Genomic DNA, 23,944 nt, shown 5'->3' with positions numbered 1-23,944 from the left:
TATACTCCGCCTTATTCTTCTTACCTGGTCTCACCTTTGTTGCTTTGTCTTATGTACTTTTTTGGAATAGAGATGCAATAACATCCCGCATAATGTCACATTGTCTTTCTACTCAAACGGTGCACTGGACCGATCTGAGGTCCTTAACCACGCGTATATAGAAAGCTCAAGAGACGGGATGGGAGGAACTGTCATCTCACGGACGAACGACGCAGAGCCATTTCGCTTTTAGATTGGCTCCGAAGCACCCCGACTTTCCTTCCGAGTCCTTCCTATCTTTACCTGCCCACCTGCCGTCACATGTCGCGGGCCTCGATGCTTACGCTCTCAGCTTGTCTTCCGATAAGGCGACATCATTGCATGGAGCAGGTAATCGCCTCCCATGGCCGACCCGTTCTTGCACCCACAGCAGTAGAAACCTCCCGGCCGAGTGAGCATGTAACAGCGCTTGCACGTTGTTAATCGCAGCTACAGTGCGAAGATGAAAGATCGCGTCTTATACATTATAAGCAGGCAGGTTGCCCGAATCTGGGATGGTATATATGCGGAAGTGCGTAATCTATATACTAGTTGCGCAGAGTGTGGCCGATATGTTCGTTTATTCATTGTGACACTTCAAGGACCCCTGATTGATTTGTGGGGTTTAACGTCCCAAAACCACTATTTGATTATGAGAGACGCCGTAGTGGAGGGCTCAAGAAATTTTGACCACCTGGGGTTCTTTACCGTGCACTGAAATCTGAGTACTCGGGCCTACAACATTTCCGCCTCCATCGGAAACACAGCCGCCACAGCCGGAATTTGATCCCGCGACCAGCGGGTCAGTAGCCGAGTACCTTAGCCACTAGACCACCGTGGCGGGGCACTTCAAGAACCCCTGTGAAGGCGTTGTATATGTGTGGCGGGCTGTAAGTACGTGTTTAACTGTAGATGCTTGGTCGCTGACTTGACTTTGGTTATACTAGAGCTGCCCACGGCGTGAGGAGGAAGGCTGTTTCAGTCTTGGGCTGTCTATATCAAAAGAAAAAAAAAACTAGTGAGAGCGGTCTGGAGATTAACAGCTTTACCGTTAAATCTATGCTCTAAATGGCGATGAGCTTGCTTGAAAGTGAGATATATACGACGTACTGGCGTGAACCGCATCTCTGACGCCACTTATTTAATGATCTTGTATGGGCTAAGGCTGTTGCGAAACCTAAAACGATGCAAAGTATCTTTTGGCGAAACAGTGTAGTTTAGTATTTTAGCGGAAGAGAAAGAGAAAAACGCCACCGTTTTAAATGAATTGAGTTCGCTGCTTTTGAGTAAAGGTCTTTGTGCGATGTTGTAATGGAGCCTAATAAAATGTTACCTTTTTTTTCGCACCCAACCAGCCAATGCAGTATATTTAGAGGCAGTTAGTTGTGCTTAAAGATTAGCTAGGTGAATAAATCAAGCGTTTCGTCAGACCTCGTAATGTCGACAATTTTCGGTGCGTAATCCACAAAATGTGCGCAAGTGTTCAAGCTCCGTTAGAGTTGGCTTGAGCTTTGTGTGATTGGAATGAATTTTCGTTAGCCCGTCGGCTATCATTCATAGGCGTTTTTCTATCAGCTGTAAGTTATATTTTGTTGGTGTTAAATGAACGTGCAAGTAAGAATGCATTACATTACGACCTAGTTACCGATTGCTCCAATACGCCACCACAATTTCTGTTGCAGTTATTTTGCTCAATTTAGGCAAGTAATTTGCAGCAATGCAGGATAAAATCATAAGTTCTCATCAAGGAGTGGCGTGTCAGACTAACATTGAGTAATCGCTGCTGCAGCGTTGCTACTGTAACTGTACTGCCCAATTTTATGACATCAAATGTTGCTCTGCATTACTTACCATGTGAAACTCACTGCGCATACTTGTTAGGCCTATTGGCGAAGTTTTGAAAAGTCGCTTCAACTTCAAGGGTAGTTAAGCTTCAGCGAAGCAAATTCTGAAAATTCTATTACGTTGCGCAAATTTAAACATCCATCTTCATTTTAAAAATCCATGAATTAGAGGTAATTGTCATGTTTTTGGGGACGCTGATTTCACATACGGACAAATAAGAATTAGAATACATACAAAAAAGATCAATATGATGATAATATGAGCTTATTTGAGTAAACCTAGACGTGAATGATGATGGCAGGAGACAAGGCAAGCAACGTTGCTACTACACTTTTAAAAAAGAATGGTGACAGTGGTTGTTAACTTTGGGTAGTAACAGCTTGCCACATATGTCACAATTCTGCGGATAGAAATGGCAAGGGCAGTAAGTGTGACTACACTTTTTATTACTAGCAGCAAATGCTGAGTTGTACAACCCTAACGTTAACTAACAATAGGTATTAATAAGTGAAAAAAAAGGTTGCAGCTATTACTAACGTGTTATATTCCCTCTAAATTGTTTATAAAGTTAAAATTCACAAGGGCCATATTGCAACAGAAACTGCAGATAATTATGTATGCAGATTATGTATGCAGAATGACACACATGCGTAGCAACTACTTCACTACGTGACTCATTTTTCTTGTACTTAATAGTTAGGTGACTTTAGGAGTATTCAGAGGTGTACTTTCGGAGAACCCGTCTTGTACATGCGAATGCCTGTACTTTAGAAACAATTACCAAGATTGAATAATAGTTTCATCCACTACTACTTGCTTATCTGGGCTCAGGGACATACCACAATACTTTTAATCAAGAGTATACAAAAAAGCAAAGTGTCAGCCTAACTTTCAATAAAACTACCACCGCAAGGTATTATAGGCCGCGACCGAGACAAGTTACATAATAGTGGGCGTCTGCTTAAGCCCTGGACATATTCGTCGCTAGTATCCACTCAAACATAACATGTGGAGATATTTCGACTAGTAACTTCGTACACTATCAGTTGTCAACTCTAATTTTAAATGTTGAACAAATGGTAGCAAAGGTTAGTAACACTCCAAAAAGGTAGTACCAGCTGATGTTGCTGCAAAGACACATGCAGTTGGTTTTGCTAAAGATGGCTGAATAAACAAGTCGAAAAATGCTAGTGACGGTCGCAGATGCTAAATGTGAAGCGACTTTGTAGTGAAGAGGTTGCAAAAGGTTAGTAACTGCCAAAGAAAGTTAGTTTAAGCACTGAAGTTGCTATTTATTCGCTTGTAGTCAACTTTGTACGAGTGCAGCTAATAAACAGGAAGAAGAAGTGTATTGCCGGTTCAAATAGTAAGCAACCGCTGCACTTAGTACGTGCTTGCTGTGAGTTACTACGATTAATAACGTTTTTGAAAACCTAAATTTGCAGCTGTATGTAAAACTAGGCATAACGAAGTGATTGTAAGCGTTAGCACGCACAGGCGAGTCACCAGCGCTGTAGAGAAGGTAATGCGAAGAAACGAGGACTTCGTAGTGGCGCTTTTAGATCGCGAAGCGTGTCTGTAGGGTAGTTTTCATGACTGAGCAATTAAAGGGATCGCCTGGTAACTAATAACTAGCGATTCGCTACACCCCCCCCCAGCTATGAAGCTGTACATGTGCACTATAGTACTCTTCTAAATTGTATTGCAGGCATACGCTAGGACGCTTAAGAAGCTAACCCATATTCCAAGTCAGTAAGGATCAGACACAGATAAAATTAGACTCTCAATCTGGTAACGCAGAGCCCCGGATTGCATCGGTTCATTGGGCATTTCGTATAACTCGTATTGCACCGGCCGTTGCGTGGACTCGTCCATATCGCTTGGATTAAGCTACTGAAACTATAATGCAGTAACTTTAACTATATGCATTCACAAAACGCGTAAAGTTGAGCGTGGCGCAGAACTGGTAAGCCCTAATCGGCATTTTCTGGACCACGCGAAAGAGCTAACTCACAACTTTGACACGTTTGCTCTATCTTGTGATAGAGCAAACTATTCTGCGCATAACTTAATGTGGCATTGTACTCCAAGCGCTGCGTAACTACTTCCTAAAGGCACCATGCGGAAAACTCATTAGAAAAGCAGTGATTTGAATACAGGAAGTGCGCGTTCCTAAGTTATAAAAGTGTGCGGCGAATTCTGTTCACACGCAAATTCCTTTCACGCGTACCTTGGACGAGGTGCTTCAGTTTTGCCACGGTCTGTGCTAATTATGCAGCCATAATTCACTGTTCAGATTTCCCTCTCAATAAAAAGCGTAAATATATATATATATATATATATATATATATAAGTGTGTGTGTGTTTGTGCACAGTGTTTCTTCGTACCTTCAAATTTTTAAACAAATACATGCAAAGAGACGGGCATGGATAACAGGAAAAAATAAATACAAACAAAGAAGGCCACCCAGCTTCACTCTTCTTTTTGGCTTCGCACGACAGGCACGAAGCTGGCGCATTTGTTTTTTTTTTTTTACATACGTAGCATCAGCAAGCGCTTTTTTATTCCGGTTACTGAGCTTGCACAAACACGTTTTTACCTTTATCGAGAAGTTTATTCCTAAATCCCAAAGTGCGTCCCACCTATGCTTCAGAAGGGGATAATATTATTTGACCGTAGCGTGAAGATCATTTACACTTTCGAGACGGTGTCGGTAAAGTGGAGGCAGCTGTCACGTAACGAAATGGTCGGACACAGCCACAAGAAAGAAAGGGACCTTTTTAATACCACCAAACGGGGACGCCGCTAGAATTTTTTCAGAAAGGACGGCAAACAAAAAAAAAACACTATCTTTATGTATGTTTGCGCGTGTATACATAAACACAGGAAATTGTAAACTTACTGTGGCGTGGCTCCACCGTGCACTACCATACCGTTCTTCCCCTCCCTCCCCCCCCCCCTCTGGTTACGCCAGTGCCATCGAACCCAAAGATACCAAGAATGCAACTTCACGGATAACTAACTACATTGGCTCTCTCGGTTCGATAAAGACACCTCATTTTATGGGAATATTTTTTGCATGCCATAGTTTCGTACGACCGATGGCGAAGAAAACGACTTAGGCGCCGGCACGAGTACCTCTATGTTAATAACGATTCCTCGGATGCCTTACTGTAAAATTTGTGACATTAAGGAATATTGATTTTCGTCTCTCTCTACATCTGAAGTAGATTTAGTGCCTTGATATTACGAAAATAGCGAGCGATAAGCAAAGCTTAAGGTTATGCCTCCTTTTGTGACCACCATGCCACGTCGCTCAGGAAGAGGTCCTTGCACTAAATGCCTTGGCCAGATCTCGTTGCTCGGATGCATTATTCCGGTCGAAGGGGACAGCGAAGAACGAGTAATTAAGACTCCCCTTGTCCTAATGCGGCGTACCGGGACTGGCTGCTACACCGCCATCTCGCATGTCTCGCGCCGAGGTGATGAAATCTGGGGCAAGATAATTAACGGTGAATGCCGGCTTCAACGTCGCAATAACTTACTGTCCATTAAGAGCTCAAGGCACGCTGAAGGGCCAAGCATATACGACGACGCCATAGCGAAATCTTCTGTGTCCTCGCTTATATGTGCAATAAATTATTTAGAGGTTAAGTGAACCTAATGGAAAACGAGGTAAAGTTGTCCTGTTTGTAATAAGATGGCTGGTGTATTCGTATAAAGTGGACGAGGGTGCCAATGAAGCACTTGTTGTGAGTTGCACCTTAATTCCTCGCAAAAAAACTACAACAACAACAATGGCAATAATAATATTAATAATAGTAATAATAATAATAATATTAATATGAATCCATAAATAAATCATTTATTTAACGTGCCCTAGAAGAAACTTCAGGTCACAGTGCAGGAGCATACAAAAATAAAACGATACAAATAAACAATACAATGAAGACTCTCTTGAGCGAAATAAAAAAGAAACAATGAAAACATCAAGACAGAAATCTGCATGATATGGGACGAATAAATACAAGATGAGAATCAGTGAATGTGAGTGAAAAATTATATGGAATTCACGCAACTACTTGGAAGACTTTCTCAAAAACGGAAAAAGGAAAAATATGTACATAATGTACAACAATGTTCAGACATTGCAAAGTTCCAATAAAAACAATGTCGTAGACTGTGAAACACATCAAGATTATGAAAGTTAACATTATCTGTGTGAAGGAAGTTGGCAGGTGCTTGTAATGATCAATTCTCTCTGGCTAACATGCGGAATTTGCAAATGTATATAACTGAAGAGTAAAAGGTAAGAAAATAATAATAATAATAATAATAATAATAATCTTTATTGTCATCTTGATTTGTACAAAACAAATAACAGGCCGGTCAGTGCCAGACAGTGGCTTGGAGGACTTGGCCCGGCACATCGGCAGACGAGAGATGACATATATATTGAAAAGATTTTCCTGTAAACAATCAAAAAAAAAGAATACATGTAACTCATTTACGCCACATATAAACACAATAACAATCGAGAATCAAATTAGCTAAAGCAATACTACCTAAACAGCAGAAATGTGAAGACAAGCACTGAAAAATTTCAAACAGATTATACCAAGTATGCAAGAAACTAGAAAAAATAATAATGCGATATCTGATGCAGGATTAAAGAAACCTGAGGCTTTTTCGTAGACTGCGTTTAGTCGTTGCCAAGAAAACACTGTCGGGGATGTCATTAAAAACAGTAGGGACATAGACCTTTTTAGTAGCTTTGCCATATCGTGTTTTGACAAATGGTACAGAAAGGCGGGCAGTTTTTTCTAAATATACGAGGGGTAATGAATTCGTTTTTGAACTGAGAGCCCCAGAAATGCCGTAATACAACAGTTTGGTTAAAGGACGCTTTAAAAGACGGCAGGCGAAGTAGAGAAAATAAATTTACATTGTCTGTTGAAGAACAGTTATACACAATAGATTTCAACATACTTTTTGAAATATTGTCAACCCGATGCTGCCATCGCGAAGAACAGAAATAAAATAAAGTGATGCCATATCGTAGAATACTATACGCAAGAGCAAGCATAATGGTCACTTTTATATTGGTGGGTGCAAATGATCTAATGTTGAAAAGTAACCACGACATTTTTCGTAGTCTGTCACAAATGTAAGCCAAATGATCATTCCAAGACAGGTTGCTATCGAAGAATACATCAAGATATATTATAGAATTAACATATTCAATGGGAGCGCACTAACAGGAGGCGTAATCACAGGCATGAAAAAGTAGGGGTGCATTCGTAACCATTGCTTTCAATGAATTTCTAAAGCAAATTTCGTTTTTTTTTCTGAAGAATCACCAGGCAATTATCTGTAAACCCAGACGCAGCCTCACAAACACTGTCTTGTAGTAGTGACTACGCTTTATTGTAACATACATGTTTTGTTAACAGAACAGTGTCGTCTGCATACTGAAATACAAGACATTTTGGAACAGCAGCAAAAAAATTATTTATGAATATAATAAATAAAAGAGGAGATAAAATGGATCCCTGTGGTACACCAGCTTTCAAGGGAAGCCTATTACTGAAAGGTAACTGATTGTGTAACCACACTACCTGGGAACGACCAGAAAGATAATTTTAAGGAAGTCGTAGAACGGACCCCTAAAGCCAAGAAAATAAATTTTTTGAAGCAATATAAAGTGGTTTACAGTGTCAAATGCTTTAGAGATATCAATAAATAAAGCACAGGCAAACATGTTATGTTCCAAAGCATCATTCAGGGTTACTAACAATCATAACAATAATAGCAATATAATATTATTGTTGTTGTTATTGTTTTAATTATTATTATTATTATTATTATTATTATTATTATTATTGTTGTTGTTGTTGTTGTTGTTGTTGTTGTTGTTGTTGTTGTTGTTGTTGTTGTTGTTGTTGTTGTTGTTGTTGTTGTTGCTGTTGTTGTTGTTGTTGTTGTTGTTGTTGAAAGTCACTGCTTTGCCTCAAAGGAGAAGCAATGAACGCGATAGCAACAGTTTGAAAGGTAACACGCAGAATGGAAAGCAGATTGAAACGTGCCCCGCGTTTCTCGTGCACAAATAACGCACGAAACGTAGTCACATGTACAGATGCACGTGAATAAGCGTCTCATTTGTTACTTCGCTAAACGTAATTCCCGAGGCCAACCAAGGCGTATAATCCTCTCCTCCTCGCCACTGCGTGATAAGGGCCATTTGCTTATGTGCCATTTGCCATTTGCCATGACGACGTGCCATTTGCCTATGTCGTCCATTCGCGTCGCGTAATAGCGAATTCGGTACATGTGAAGCTAGTGAATCGGCCGCAAGCGCATCATGAGCGTGGTATGTAGTTATGCTGTTACATGACAAGCATCTGATGATTATCATGTTAGCACCAGTCACATACCTTCGTCGTCCATTCACGTTCCATAAAAACAAACTTGGTATATGTGAAGCTAGCGAAACGGCTGTGAGCGCATCCTAAGTGTGGCATGTAGTCATGTTGTTACTTGACACGAATATTCATTCCCCTTGTTTTTAACTTCCTTTTCATGACTCTCATCTAGTCGTTTAATTCTTCCAATTTTGCGGTGATTTAATATTTGTCTCAGATTTCTATCTTTTTATGTGAATTTGGTGAAGAGTCTAGTGCTGTATTGTTTATTTGTATTGTTTTATTTTTTCAGCAAATACACTAAGACTCCGTGGGTGTTCCAGGGCACGTTACAAGAATGCTCAATTGATAGGTTGTTCACCATTCTTCTTCTCGATATTATTAGGGGCGAAGCTCCTTATGGCGTGGCTTGTGCGTCCCTCGTAGTACGTAACCACCAGTAGCACATACCCGAAATAGCGGTCCTTACGACTTTGACCTCCAAGGTGGTTCCGGTGAGAGATTTCTTCTGTGCGTTGTTGAACAATAAAAGATAGTACTCAATGCACATGTTAATGGCTGCCAAGGGGGAATGAGAGACAGGTATAATGAGAGACAGGTAAATGAGAGACAGCATTCGGCCTTTAGGTAACGCGCACGCTGCGATCCCCATTAGCAGCTATTGGCATGTACATTGAGCACGATCTGACAAGAAAGGGTTGCTACGTTATACTCGCTGGGTGTATCCTCCTTGGTTTTAGAAAGATTTAGAGAGCGTTGGCTCGCATAGCCATGAATACAGTGAACTAGTATATACCATGAACTTGAGGTGGTTAAAGGTGGGAAGTAAACCCGAAGCGCAAGCCGTAAGAAAGTGTGCATGTGCCGCCTTCCGTTTAGTCCTTGAAATGTCCGCTGGATGGCGGTGCTTCTATATGGAGAATATATGATGAAAAGATGCGAGATGGTGGTACTTGGAGTGCTGAATAGATGGACGAACGGACACACAGACAGATGCATGGATGGACGCATGAACGGACGCAGGCGCGGATGCATGGACGAACGCAGGGACGAACGCACGAACAGACGCACGCACGGACGGGTGGATGGACGCATGGACGGTTACACAGACGTACGCAGGAACGGACGGAAGCAAGAACGAATGGACGGACGAATGCTTCGCCCCACTCCCCATCATTCACTCCGTGGATATGCTGCCATTTTTTTCGTTAATTCGTGAGGCTTTACGTGTCAAAAACACAATATAACTATGAGGCGCACCGTGTAGTACAGTGCTCCAAAAGTCTCGACCATCTCGGGTTTTCTAACGGGCACTGACTATGGCAGTGAACAGGCCTGTAGCACTTCACCTCCAGGAAGATAGAATGAAGTGCAGTATCGCCCCAAAAACTGGGGAGCAGCGAGTAATTGTCTCCTGAGGAGGGGGCCGCGGAGTTGTTTGGTATGTCCCCCTCTCCCTTACCTGCCGAGAATACTAATTACCAAGAGCTGTGAAGTGCCAGGAGGTAGGAGGCTCCCAGTGTCCACATCTATTTTTTTGTTAATTATACCATTATTAAATCAGTTTAAGCACAAGCATAAGGCAACAGAAAAGCAGGCGTAACTGAGCTTGATGTGGCTTTGCACTCCCGACGCCATTGAGCAGGGTATGACTTATAAATGTCGTCTGAATATTTCAGTTATTTTTTTAAAAGTTTTGAAACATTATCATTAGGCGTAGTGTAACATTGAGTCAAAGGTAAAAAAACTTCAAGCCGGCGCGGAAGGCACAGCACAGTCACAGCGAAAGCTAGAAGAGCGGCCTTTCAGAGCCTTTTCAAAACACTCATAGTGTAACTGCTGCAAGCACACTTGCTGGGTACCCGTTACGGGATTGATAAGAATAATTTATGGGCTGTGCTATTTCTCGTCGTTTTTCTGAGAAGTGTTGCATCTGCTAAACACTCGCCAGGAATTTTGTGCCAATTGTTCATGCAGCGGCTGACGACGATGAGGAATTATGGCTGAAGTGGGTATGCGCCACAGTTAATAGGAGGACAAGAACAAGCTTTTGCAATGGTTTGGATGGCCCACTCGTTACGCTATTCGCATTGTGCGACGACTACTTGTTTTGTCGCTGTTTTAAAACGCTTTATAACATGTATTGACGCGATTGTTTTCCCGACAGCAAGCCTGCCTAAGGCAAGTTTGCCAACAAGTCACAAGCACCGGCGTAGCTCAGTGGCAGAATAGTGGGCTGTTACCCAGCAGACCCAAGTTTCGAGCGCCGCTGTGTCTTTGGTGTTAAGTTTTTTTTTCTTCATTTCACGTGATCTGGTTACGGACACCGGTGGCGGCGGTGGTGGACAACTGCGCGTGACCCTAGTTTTGATCTGATAACAGCTTTCTCTGTAAAACATAATTGATTGATTGATTTGTGGGGTTTAACGTCCCAAAACCACCATATTATTATGAGAGACGCCGTAGTGAAGGGCTCCGGAAAATTTGACCACCTGGGGTTCTATAACATGCACTCAAGTCTGAGCACACGGGCCTACAACGTTTCCGCCTCCATCGGAAATGCAGCCGCCACAGCCGGGATCTGATCCCGCGACCTGCGGGTCAGCAGCCGAGTACTTTAGCCACTAGACCCACGTGGCGGGGCTGTAAAACATAGTTCAGTCGGAATGTTTAAGAGGGAATCTTGAAATGCTTCTGTCATCGAAAGATATGAATGTGGGGCAGCTGGCAACTATTGTTACTTTTTGTATTCTCATGGAAAAAATCCTGTCGGCCAAGCGCTCCCTAAATGACGTCTAGGTCCGTTTGCTGGGTAAATTTGCTGCTCTAAGAATCACTTTATGTCGTATTAGGCAAGAAAAAACAAAATTTTGATTAAAAAAGCTTTCGCCATGTATAATTTTTGTCAGCAATATGCATAAAAATAGCAAAACAAATCATAGTTGATCGCTTCATCATAGAAATTGGTAGAACACGAAAGTAAAACATGTCCTTCCAGAAGTAGTTTACTGTTTAGTGGACAATTATATAGGAGAACTTGCGCAGTGTCTATTGCTGTTTGACAGCTATATACAGAACCACTCAGTGTGGACGCATCCACGTTGACGCTAATTCATACACCTCCATCCCGACGGCTGACGTATGGCCATCATCAATGATTAAGCAAACCGTTGTGGTCAAGATGCTTGTGGTAGAGAGCAGAGCCGAAGAAAGTGATGTGGCAACCAGATAGCGTGATTGATTGCACGCTTAACTTGGGCCAAGGTCACCTGTTCGCGCCATGTTAAGGAGTGTTGCGCACCACTGTTCTACAAAAAGGAAACGCAATGCGCATCTTGTTTTTCCATTGGCCGGCCACCGTTATTCGCTGGTTCACCTTGATTGGGAACATCAAAGTTTCTTAAACTTGCACTAGAGGGAACTCTGGCGCTAGTGTCTACGTAAGCTGCAATGCATTAGCTTCAGCAAGCGTGGGAATTGTAGGTAGTACATGTATCTGTATACATTTTGTACTTCACGTTCCTTCTGACTTCGCGTGACTTGAAGCTGCTTTATCGCAAAACAACATTCGGCAAATTTTCGGCAGGTGCGCTTTACCACGTTCATCATTTAGGATCGCCATTTCCAGACAACTCGCGAAGTTCAAAACGATTTGTGTTTTAAATTGAAACAAAAGCAAAACACAGCAATAAACGAAGACACAAGTTTGATTCACGGCCCGCAAGCACAAAGACAAGGCCAATCCATGTCATACCCATAACACCCATGGTCGCTGAAGAATTGCTGCGCCAGTGTCACCTATATATAATTTTAGGAAATTATATGATTGGGAACACCTTAAACTAGCGGCCGTCGCATAGCTATTTCTGGTAGAAATGGATGCTATGAGCCATTGCTATGAGCGACGATGACGCTTGGGGTAAGGTCGGCACCTGGGGACGTTTTAAGGCGTTGACAAAAGTTCACGTCTTCTGTCGCAAATGCGCCGAACGATATGAACGCTTAGCAATTACGAGTTAAAGGAACTACACTCGGCGACAAATTTTCTTGGCATTGAAGGGAAAGCTACAGAAACAAAACACGTGCACATGTAGGACTTCGTGAAGTAGTCTGATTCGACGCGTGTCTTGTAAGGCTGTGTAAAGTGACGGGGAAACACCATCAGTGTTTTATGTAGGCACAAATGCCGCTTTGCGTTTGAAATACACGTAAAAAGGCGGCAACTTTTCGCGCGTTTTTGAGTGCTACGTCATACCGAATAAATTAAAAGGGTCGTGAAACAGCCGCTTTACAACGACAATGCGGCACCATCGGCCGGCAGCCACACGCACTAACTATATCATCGGCCCATTTATTTTCCATGGTGCTGAAGCTAACAAGCAAGAGAATATTGTAAATATTTCAATAAAGCTTTCAATCAATCAATCAATCAATCAATCAATCAAGTGGACTTGCAATGCTTTGCCTATCAAGAAACGCAGAACTTTTCAGCATATCGAGCGCGCGCAAAAGATGCTCATTGGCGTCTGCCATACGCAATACACGTCCCACAAGAACGTTGCTTATGATGACGTCACTTAAAGAGTTCAAATTAGCGCCGATTGCTTATGGCAAAGACACTGATGGGGGTCCCAATGGCATGCGCTCGCGAGTGCCGAAGAGTTCCACGTTCCTTGATTGGCAAAGCATTGCTTATGATGACGTTACCCAGTTAGTGCGTGTGGATGTCGGTGGTTTTGCATTGTCCTTTTACAGTCAGCGTTTCACAACCCCTTTAAAGGAGATACAAATGTCTTACTGCTTGGAGCTTCATCTTGTCTCAAGTATAGCACTACATATAAAATAAAAGAGAAGCTTTTATATTTCACGTTGAAGACATGTGTGCTATTATGAAACTACTTTCGCTGGCGGTAGGATGCACGTGATTTGCCTTTGTAGCCATCGCTTTAACGCAAAGAAAAGTTGTCGCGGAGTCTGATCGCAATAGCCAGGATCATGATGTATTACAGCACTTTACAAAGAACGTTGTGAGAGAACAACGGTAGATTCAGAAGGCATATTTTTTAACTCTTCCCTGCATGGTAGTCACCCCAGGTAACCACCTTTTTTCATTTTTCTTTCTTAAAACATGTGCACGTGAGCCTCGCGTGTTGGGTTTGGAATGACGAATATTTGAAAGCTTTTGACTGAGATGACGCTACTTGTTTTAGATTTCCGTATTAAATGTAACGTTTGCTTTCTTCCGGCTACCATCGTCCACAAGGCTCGATCAATGGTGTACTTGAGATATCTTTATAAATATATAGGTGTGTCATGTTTTTTTTAATGTTGATAGTGTCATAAAGCATGATGAATTAGTAGCTAATGCTGAAAATTATAAAAAATGAAGAGGTGAATTTCCACCTAAAGTGACCTGTAGACCTTCACTGCAAGGTGGTCACCTCAGGTGACCCCCCTTATATGTTTTGAACTAATGTTGTCAACTGTTCCTTGCGAGAAAATCATTTTCTGCAAAAGATTTTCCCGTTTGTTCAACAAAACTCTGTTTCCAGCAAAAAATAGAGTTCTGTGCATGAAGAAGCTAAAGCATACAAAGTATGTGACCATGGCACCGTAGATGGCATACCTGGAATCTGTTGTCGTGGACCCAGAGGTCGTGGGTTAGGTTACTGTTGGCGGAACGTTTTAGGGGCGAAGCTCCTTAGGGCGTGGGCTGTGCGTCCCTTGTAGCCTGTATGTAGCCACCTTTCGTTTAGTTCTTGCAGTGTCCACTAGATGGCGGTACCGTCTCCTGCATGTAGCCACCTCTCGTTTAGTTCTTTCAGTGCTCACTAGATGGCGGGACTTGTAGCTGATGATGAAAAGATGCAAGATGTTATAAACTAGACGGCGGTACTTGTAGTTGATGATGAAAGATGCGAGATGTTATAAAATAGGAATGATGTCACATATGGCACGTGTCATTGGTGGAAGGCAATCGTTCTATTTAGTGCGCCGACGTACGCTAGGGGGAGCATTGTAATAAAATCGAGTAGGCAAAATGTACGGAAGATTCATGGTTTACCAGGTTTTCCTCCAGAGCTTCGCCCACTTATCATCATTCACTTCGTGGATATGGCGGCACTTTTTCTTTCTTTTCTGATCATGCCCACATTTGAAGGTCATTTCCGCGATGAATATGCATTACTAAAGTCTTGGTTGACTCTGGCATAAAGCACTTTCGTGATGAAAAAAATCAGTATGCTTACGAGGTGACTAACGCACAAAAAAACTACTTCTGCAATTCTTTTTTACAAATTTTATGGACTCATTGGTAACCCTTGTCATAACGCGAATACTTGTGAAATATTAATGAATATGAATTTTGTGAAGGACACACAAAAAATTGTCACAGCGGTTGTATAAGTTATCCTAAATAAAAAACTGCTATCTTTTGCTATCTTAAGTTTGCAGAAGTTCGAATCTAAAAAAAAAAATTGTTGAACTAACATTTTTCAACCCACTGTTATGTGGCAACATTAGTAATGGCAATAATAATAATATTGGGAACGAAGCGCGAGACTTACTCATTGAAAGAAATACCATTACAAGACATGAGCAATTATTGGAGTTCCGCGATCTTAAGTTACAAATGCAGCTGTTTCTCATGGTTAAATGCGTGTTAGGTAAAATGAATCTCCCGTTCTACAGTAGAATTTTTCATTTTAGATGTTATATGAAAATTTGTACAAACTTGCTATGCAGGCAGAAATAAGTCTTGGCGCAGTGAAAACACTGAATATTCAATTCTATTTTTGCCAAACCATCTATTGAAAATTACTCAAACTGCTACTTTTTCTTAGAAATCATCTAGGTTCTTTCTTCGTGAGACCGTGTTAGCTATTGCGTATCAGAATATTCGTGAAAATCCTTGCTATCAGAAATGACGATCGTGCGTGAAATATAAGCGCTATGGGTAACATGGCTGGCCGTCTACAGCACTGTTCGTTTTGACTTTCACAGCTTGGTTTTCCGTATTTAATGACAAAGTCAACCTCACCGAAGACCGTTACACCGTGTAGCACTGACAAGAATGATCGCGATGGAGTGTAGCACTCGAGATTAGTAGCATTAATTTGCCTTTCACTGCAAGAAAGAGACGTAGATAAAACCTTCCCTTCGAGAATTCCGCATGCCAGTGAGCCTTCTCGGTTCCATAAAAGTATATCCCTTTAGAAGCACCCAGATCATGCAGGGTTTTCGTGAAGTGGGTCGATACGAAACGCAGCGTGCTCAGCGTGTGAATCGGCGACATGAAACAGAGAAAACGGATTTTCAGCACAAGGCTACGAATTCCTGCTTCGTGTCGGCCCGCAGTAACGAAAGAACTTACGAAGTTGTGGACGTGGGAAGCGAATCCTATCACGCAGGGCTTTCGGACATTCTGCGTGCTGTTTCCATTGATTCACGCTGCCTTCCGCGAAGCGAGCAGTTGATCGCGCGACCAATGCACGGCGAGCTGTGAAGTATCAAGAAATAAGAAATACCTGGATGAATGAAAGGGACGGACGTGTCTTCGCTCTAGCCTAGAGCTTTCAAGCGAGATTATAAGTTTCTAAGCAGGCCTATATAAAGTATAATCGTTGATTAGATGACTTATTACTCACGATTACACCCTGATTCATGATACAACCATCTTTTTTCGCGTTGGTTCCACTCTTCTGGAATATTGATACACGAACTTTGAGTATTTGCACATATCCTAATCACGCTTCTTGCTATCTTCCTAATGCCACTGTAAAACACGCGTATGCGAAAATTGAGTTTCATTAGTGAACGGTGGAGTGTGCAGATGCGACAGTTTTTAATTAAATCTTTCTCCGTCCGACTGAACGTGGTTTCCAAAGATTTTTTTCCTCCTCCCCGTGACGTGGACATGAAATTGAAATCTCGGCGTGTTTCGTCTGAACATGAGTGGCTGTGGCAATAGCAGTGGTATACTGAGGAACCTAATTACGCCTGCGTACAATATCCCTCCTCCCTTCCACACGTACATTCAATATTTACAACATTTTGCAAGGACCACTAAAACTCGGATGCTATCTTGCTCCAGAGTGTCTTAATAATTTTCATCGATGTGAAACCTAATACGTACGTGCCCTTGCACTCACGTGGGCACCATTTATTTCTCTTTTTATTTGTTTGTTGTCGGCAACAAAGCGTTTACTCTCAATGCTGTGAGTATACAATAATTGCGCTATTTTATATTGGTATTCGCCTTTGTTTCTTAGGAATGTGGTCCTTTTTATTCGGTCACCCCACTATTTTAAATAACAGTCGTGCCACCAGCAGCCCTCACTCTAACTAAGCACCAGTATACCATGTTGAATTGAGCTAAATTGTTAGGCTCAAGTGATCAAAAGCACGCGTTGCATTTTTTGTCATAACACGTGCGTAATAACTGCAGTGAAGGGTATACCAAAAAAAGAAAACGTGCGGTTGCATCCACTCATACGCTAAAGGACCCTGTATCAGCGAAAGCCGTCCCTGGGCTCACACATGCCGCTTTATACGTGAGCACATCCCCTTTCAAAGCCATTGCTACCCTTGAATTCAGGAAATTCAGTGGGTGGTCTCCACTGTACGTTTTAAAAATATTTGCAGATAATTCAATATGACCGAAAATTTTAATAAAGCTGGCCCTATATTGACTGCTGCAAATGAGTGTTAGTGTGAATTGTTATGACCGGCTAATGTAGAACGTACTGTGCTGCCTACAGCAGTCAGTCGTGATGGCAAAGTACGTTAAGTCGTTCTAAGCGATTTAAGACAGCAATGGGTACTCCAGCCCACTGTATTACGGTGCCATTTCATTCGAATATTGCTCCGCCTGAAAAAAACTACAATTTCCTCACCCCTAAATAGCACACTTACATGCCTTGACTTATCATAACATTTACATGCGATTCATGCAAATGTAAAGAGATAATGAAATGCCTAGTGTGTTCTATTCAATTGTCTAAGGCGCCTTTATAAACAATTCTCACCGCACCTTACTCAGACAGAAAAAGAGAAAATTAAGCCCTCACAAAACAAAAAAGAACGTCTTTGAGATTCTTGCGTCAAAACAGCGTGCTAGAATCAATCGCTATATGTACTTAAATAGCATCAATCTTAGCTCCTGTCCTGCAATAACTTTTGTAGTGAGCATCGAATGTCTTCATCACAAATGTTTACAGCCTCACGCATCGGCAGATGCAAAAAAAGTTTGGGATTTGTTACGTACAAGGCGGTTACAAATATCCTTCGCCCGCTGTAATTGTCTTCCTTCCTCCCTCGTTCCTACAAGTGCGATAGAAGCTAAACAGTGAGGAAAATGAACGGTAAAAATGTTACGTCACGCATGCTTGATGACTTCGTGCTTTCTTTGTTTGTTTCTTTGAACATGTGGCGTACTTTCAGAGCAATCGCCGGAGAGGCCATGGGCATGTGGCAGCCTTCCTTGATGGCCACAGTAACTACGCACCTCAAAATACTCAAATTAGACAATGGCCGTGAATTTGGACACAATGAAGCTTTTTCGGGTCTATTGCATGGTTTACAAAAGAAACAAGGAAATAATTCTTGCTTATTTTTCTGAAATGTTTTTGAATTCCAAACATAATGTTCTCAGGTGCCTCGAGTACTGATCTGCAGCCTTCTCTGACAATGTTAAAGAAGTAGATTTAAAATGAGACGACCATCAACTTTTCTGGAACATAAATTTGCCTAAACTAGGTTTAAACGAAATGAGTTGACATGAATTGAACGACTTAGCATTATATAGCATTCTGATTAAGCACCTAAAAATTTATAAACTAAACCTATCTCGTTCCCTGGGTTTATAAAACGAATATTTTTTTAGGATGGTAATGACTAATTATGTCCGCTACACACTAAAATATCAATTTTAAACACCAGACTGCCATGCAGTCGCAAGTCCGTTTATGCTTTGTCTCGCATGAGTACCATGCACGAATGGTTATTTTCCTTCGTTTTCTGCCTTTTTAACTCCACAATCAGAGATACTAGACTGTTACCGAAAATCTGAGACACCTTGGTTGTATGACAACAGTGGCTCACTTCTCGGTATCTATAATCGGACCGACTACTGTGAGGGTGCACTCGAGGTACGATATTTTCCTTCGAGGCTTTTAGCAGTGGTATCCTGGCAGGCTCGCCAGGTTGTGATGTATTGTCAAAACTTTTGTTTGGCCCAGGACCACCAGCCAAGGAATTTGATCGATTCACGAGTGCACACGCTCAAACACAAATATATTTACACTAAAATGCAATTGGTAATGACACATAACTAAAGTTAGGCGGTCCTCTGCAGTCCTTACTAAATGCGCACCTTAATTAAAAGTCTCACGCCGTGTTTGCCCGTGGCTTCTCGGTCACCGCTCCCTTGGACGGTGTGCCTCAGACTCGCTGGTGTCCTCAGCCTGAATCAACCCAGGCCACAGCACGGCTGTGTTTCACAAGCAGTAGCAGTAGCTTACCAGCCAGCACGCTCGTCCGGCAGCTCCCCAGGGTCAAGCCAGCCACCTGGAACGACAGCCGGAGCAGTTTCCCACAGCAGACCGGAACTCGCAGTCACTGTGGACGGCGGCGGTAAACACGGCACCTTGTTTGAACCATGGGCCAGTCACCCAGCCAGACTTCAGGCCTCGTCCGTCAGGTGCCCAGCTATAAGGGATGGTAGCCGGATCCGCACCACACCACCTGGTCTCTGGGTCAGTCACCCAACCGGATTCCAGGGACACAAGAGCACGCCGAGGACGTCCATGAATTCTCCGGATCAGAAATCATGCCCAGAACTTCCTCGATCACTGCTCTGCTTCGAACACTGGCACGTGTGCTTTCGCTGCTAGTGCGTCATCTTTCTTGTCTTGCAGGTTTTGTTTCGTTTCTGAGCCTACATCACAAATAGGTGCTTTGATAGTACAATGCAATTAACTAAACTACAAAAGTAAACAGCAGTTACGCATGAATGAACCAGCCTGTGCGGGTATCCTCGCGAACCAGTGTGCTTGTTTGGAATTGTCTAACGTGACCAAGTACCCAAACTTGTCAATTGCATGCCATTGTCAAGAGTTAATTATAATAAGCTCGAGGTCGTATTCGATCCTGAATGAATCAGCTGTGTTGTCCCACTAATATTATTAATATATTTTTGTGGGTGCTACTCGTAATAGATATAATAGAAACTGAAGGACACTTGAACTTTTCCTTCAAGTGTCGATCGCGATAGCGTAATCGGGCTCCGTGCGCAACGCCTTCTGAACTGCTAATATGCTTAGGTCCTCAGTGCAAGTCTTGATAAGTGCCCACCATACCAAGATTATTCCTGCTTACAATGAGAAGGAAGCCCATAACGCGACCGAAGGGCAACAGGCGACCCTACGCACTAGTGCACATTGTTGGAGTTTTGTTTGCTGTTGTTGATGATTGAATACGTTTGTGCACTTTGTAATGGGTGTGTCTTACAAACAACCACTCTTTGCTCAATTCACATATTTGACAGCTGGGACAAATCTATTGGCCTCTGCCACGTAATACATGATGCGTTAAGGAGACTCATTCGACAATACGACATTCTTAAAGAGTTTTTTTTTCAAAGCAGCTTCAAGAGATATGGTGGCTCTCTGGCGGAAGCCCTGCTTTGTACGCCAACAGTCTGGGTTTGATCTCCGATGCAACCCACAAAAATTGGCAGTTTATTTTATTTGTACCTTTCTTATTGTTTCGGTGACGGCTGAGATTATTTTTTCTCGCACAAACAACGACGCCCACGCAGACATCGACGGTGATGCCGACACCGGAATTAAGCGAATCAATACCTTTAGCGCTATCACGTTAAAAAACTGCGCTCATTGTCTAGCAGAGTTTATAACAAACGCGAAACGCAACAGACGTATGAGCGTGCAATTCTCTTGCCTATTCTTATATAAAACAGAGTAAAACTGGCAGGAAAGGCGGCCAGCCGCGCTAAAAAGACAATAAAATATCGCTTCCTGTTCGAGGTTAAATATTGATTACCTGAAGACCGGTTAAAAAAAAAAACTCGTTTGCAACAGGGTATGCAAGGCATGAATGTTTGCTCTACTCAGCTGAACAAGCAAATACTCTTCCAACAGAGCTGCTGCGCACCAAGTAGAGCGGTATGAACCACAGGACGCAAGAGAGGTTCCATACCAAACATTGAACTAGAGTTTCATACACTGATATCTCCAAGCAAAACCTCGATAAAAAACGTTAACTTTGAAGTCAAGTTGGAGGGCTATCGCCTCAAGCTTTGAGTTGCGTAGTGAGGGTTAGGAGGTGTTGAAATTTGTTGTTTTTGTAACCTACACATGTGGGCAGCCAGTCTCACGACCGCACCGTATACACAAGCGGCAAGTTCATTATATGGCCTAGAAAAACTTTGGTGTGTACATAATACTGACTTTATAAGCGCCTTTAAAAATAGTCACATGGTGGTAAAACGTTAAGCCCTTCTCCCTCCCTTCTCTCACATTCTTTTCTTGTGGCACAGTTTTCGCATTTGTGAATTACGTGGAGAGAATATTTATTATGTTTACAATGACTAATGTGTGAACCTATATCACTGGCTTCATTCGTGTTTCGTTTGTTGAAGTGTAGAAATCCGGCTAGCCAGAAGACGACATGAAGCTGAAACGAATGCTTGTGCATTTTCTTAAGCACACTGTGTGCGTCCCAGCCATCTCACTAGGAATGGGTGTTAGGAATAGTGTACACTCTGACTGTACTATTCTTCGGACGGGCTGGTGCATGTTCAGTTGTGCTGTTTCCAGCTACTTGATGGGTACTATGGCTAGGCACCTTTTCTCGTGTTGTCATCGTTTTAGGTTTCTCTTTGAGGACCTTTCATTTTTTCTTAAGCTTGGGACACTCTTAAAGGTGTCCCAACGGACAAATGTTTCTGTTGCCAAGTGTTCTCTATTACAGTTATGGCAGCGAGATATTGCACTGTCGCAAAATTTTACGTTTTGGTTTGCACCACATTTAGCATGGCCCACAACATCTGTGCAGAAACCCAGCACGTGTCCAAGCTTGAGACATTTGCGGAATATTAAAGGCTTTGGTATGAAAGGTGGGACCGGGTACCGCACTAATCCCACCTTTATGTGACAAGGTAGCTTTTCGCACTCGATAAAAATCTTCACACACTTTGAAGAGCCAAATCTTCGAGCGCTGATGACTCTACACAGTGGAGAGCAAACGATCATACTTTTAGGGTAACTGAGTTTGAGTAACACGATCTTGTGGTCTCTACTTGAATAACGTGAAAATTGAATCGCTTACGTCATCATGCCCTTCTTCGAGACAGCTTTGACACACACACACGTGTAACACGGCCCACCGTCCGTCAATACACGCAATTTATATCTACCCGGAACGGTGAGCAGCCTATATACAAGAAGGGATTTGAGTGCGTCGTCCACATCAAGCACCCTCATTGCAGACGAACCGTTGGGGCCATATATAAAAATACAGCAATGTTTATCTTTAATACCAATGGCAGCACACGGCACCGGCCTCTAGACGCCGAAGACACTGAGGCAAGCAGCTGAATCAGTGACGTATGAGCTAGGCATATAAGTAACAGCTGCAGCGATATGGCGCTCGGTGCCATTTACCTGAGCCCCATAGTTCCTGAAACTCCTTCAGAAGATTTTTATCTACGTTCTTTAGCTATTACGCTACAACCGGTCTAACTCCTCCCAGCAATCATTACGGGGAGAAGAGCATGCCCTAATCTTTTCCAGTGACTGTAACAAGGATTTCTCAAAACACAACTGGTTCATAGAGTGCATGAACTGCGTTTTAGTTGTGATCAGCGCCTTTCGCAACCTCGTGCCCATGACGACGAACGTAGATATCAATGGCGACTTCTTCATAAGTAATTGCAACAATTTTCAACACATTACCTATACGGCATTCTGAAGTATGCGTTGGCCCCTCAACGCCGCAATCACGGATTACTATAGTAACAACTCTAGTTGCTCTGCTGTTGCTGAATTTTCACATTGATATTTCCACAGGTTCAGCAAGTGTTTACCACCCATTGCACGCACATTCCTGAAACACGGACACACGTGGCACATGGACACGTATTCGTGAAATGTGTTCAAGTAACCATGATATGCACGAGAACAACGTTTCAGCCTACCGCTTCTAGTGCTGGCAGTGAGCTCGTGGCAACTATTAACAGCTGGTTCTTACATTTCCACGTGTTCTACGTACGGGAAGGGGAATAAATTGCTTCATAGGTTTGCTCAGTACTACATCTGTTCACCTCGTAACGTAATCCGAATGACAAAATGGCCACGTAGCTAATTTATCGGTGCGTGCTTCGCACAACACTGCTACGCGAGGTCTGCTTTTCTTTGTGGTACGTGTGTAATACCATCGTGCTAGAACAACGGGCCAGTAACAATCTGTTGCTTCATTATTCATGCGACCCGAGCCAGGAGATATTCGTAAAAGTATAAGAAACTAGAATAATGGCTGCAAGGTATTATTCTAGTATCTTACGTTGTGAAACCGCCATCGTAGGCTGGCCGCAGGGTCAAATGTATCGTGTTCTTTGACCAGCAGCCCTTTTCTAACACAAATGTACTCGCATTTTTCCACGTCAGCCCTTGTGAAATGCAACCACAATTTTCGGAGCTGGACCACAAATCTAGAGGATTTGAGACATTTGTGAACAGCGCTAAACATCGCTCTTCTGTCTTTTTAGGCATCACTGCTGAAGGTGTCGGGATCTCATGCCTCGCGACAACGCGGTGATCATCAAATCGCTGAGCACGTTGAATCGTCACAGTTATCAACTGCTATTGATAGCAACGACGCTTGCATTGACTACTGAACCTCACGTGATTTGGCCGCCTCGGCACTAGCTGGATACAATTCTACTACAAAAGGCCCTGTGGAGTGTGCACTGTTGGGATTCGTGGCATTTGTGAACAACGCCAAACATAGCTGCTCTGTCTTTTTAGGCATCAGCACTAAAGCTGTCGGGATCTTGTGCCTTGCGACACAGCGGTGATCATCACATCGCTGAGGACGGTGAATTGTCACGGTTATCAACTGCTATTGACACCGATGGCGCTTGGATTGACAACTGAGCCTCACGCGATTTGCACAGCTCGGAACTAGCTGGATGCAACTATACTACAAAAGTCCCTGTGGACTGTTCACCGTTGGGATTTGCGGCATTTGTGAACAGCACTAGACATCGCTTTCATGTCTTTTTAGGTGAGTGTTGGTTTATAGCCTTGTGAACTGCCTCAAAGTGCTCGCCACAAATCCCAAACCTAGTAAAATATGGGTGTTCGCATTGTTACATATCGAGCGCGCATCGGTAGCCACAGTCGTCGACTACTGTGCAGTCCGCATGAAGGTTTTCATTTTCAGACAGCCGCTGGTTTCATAACTGCGTGGTGCCCTAGAGGGCGGATGAATTTTCTCGTGCTTTCCGTTGTTCATCTTCTAATGTGTTGTGGTGACGTCTAACTGAACCCAGGCTCTGAAAAGATGGATGAGCCCAAAAAGATGCTGAATGTGCACGGGAAAATTTCAATAAGAAGTCAACAGAAAGATGAAGGACATC

At 42.8% G+C, this 23,944-nt stretch overlaps 1 long non-coding RNA gene across 1 annotated transcript in view; it reads left to right on the top strand.

The window, feature by feature from the left end:
• Positions 1 to 23,304: 23,304 nt before the first annotated feature.
• The window catches only part of LOC142769017 (uncharacterized), a 61,966-nt gene continuing 61,326 nt past the window's right edge, over positions 23,305 to 23,944 (top strand). The window contains exon 1 of the long non-coding RNA XR_012885604.1: positions 23,305 to 23,589. This is a non-coding gene — a long non-coding RNA (uncharacterized LOC142769017). The remainder of the gene's footprint in view (positions 23,590 to 23,944) is intronic.

This window comes from Rhipicephalus microplus, chromosome 1, assembly GCF_043290135.1.
Source record: "Rhipicephalus microplus isolate Deutch F79 chromosome 1, USDA_Rmic, whole genome shotgun sequence".
Classification (NCBI taxonomy): domain Eukaryota; kingdom Metazoa; phylum Arthropoda; class Arachnida; order Ixodida; family Ixodidae; genus Rhipicephalus; species Rhipicephalus microplus.
The sequence above is the reverse complement of the archived record's forward strand: the minus strand, read 5'-3'. Positions and strand labels throughout refer to the sequence as shown.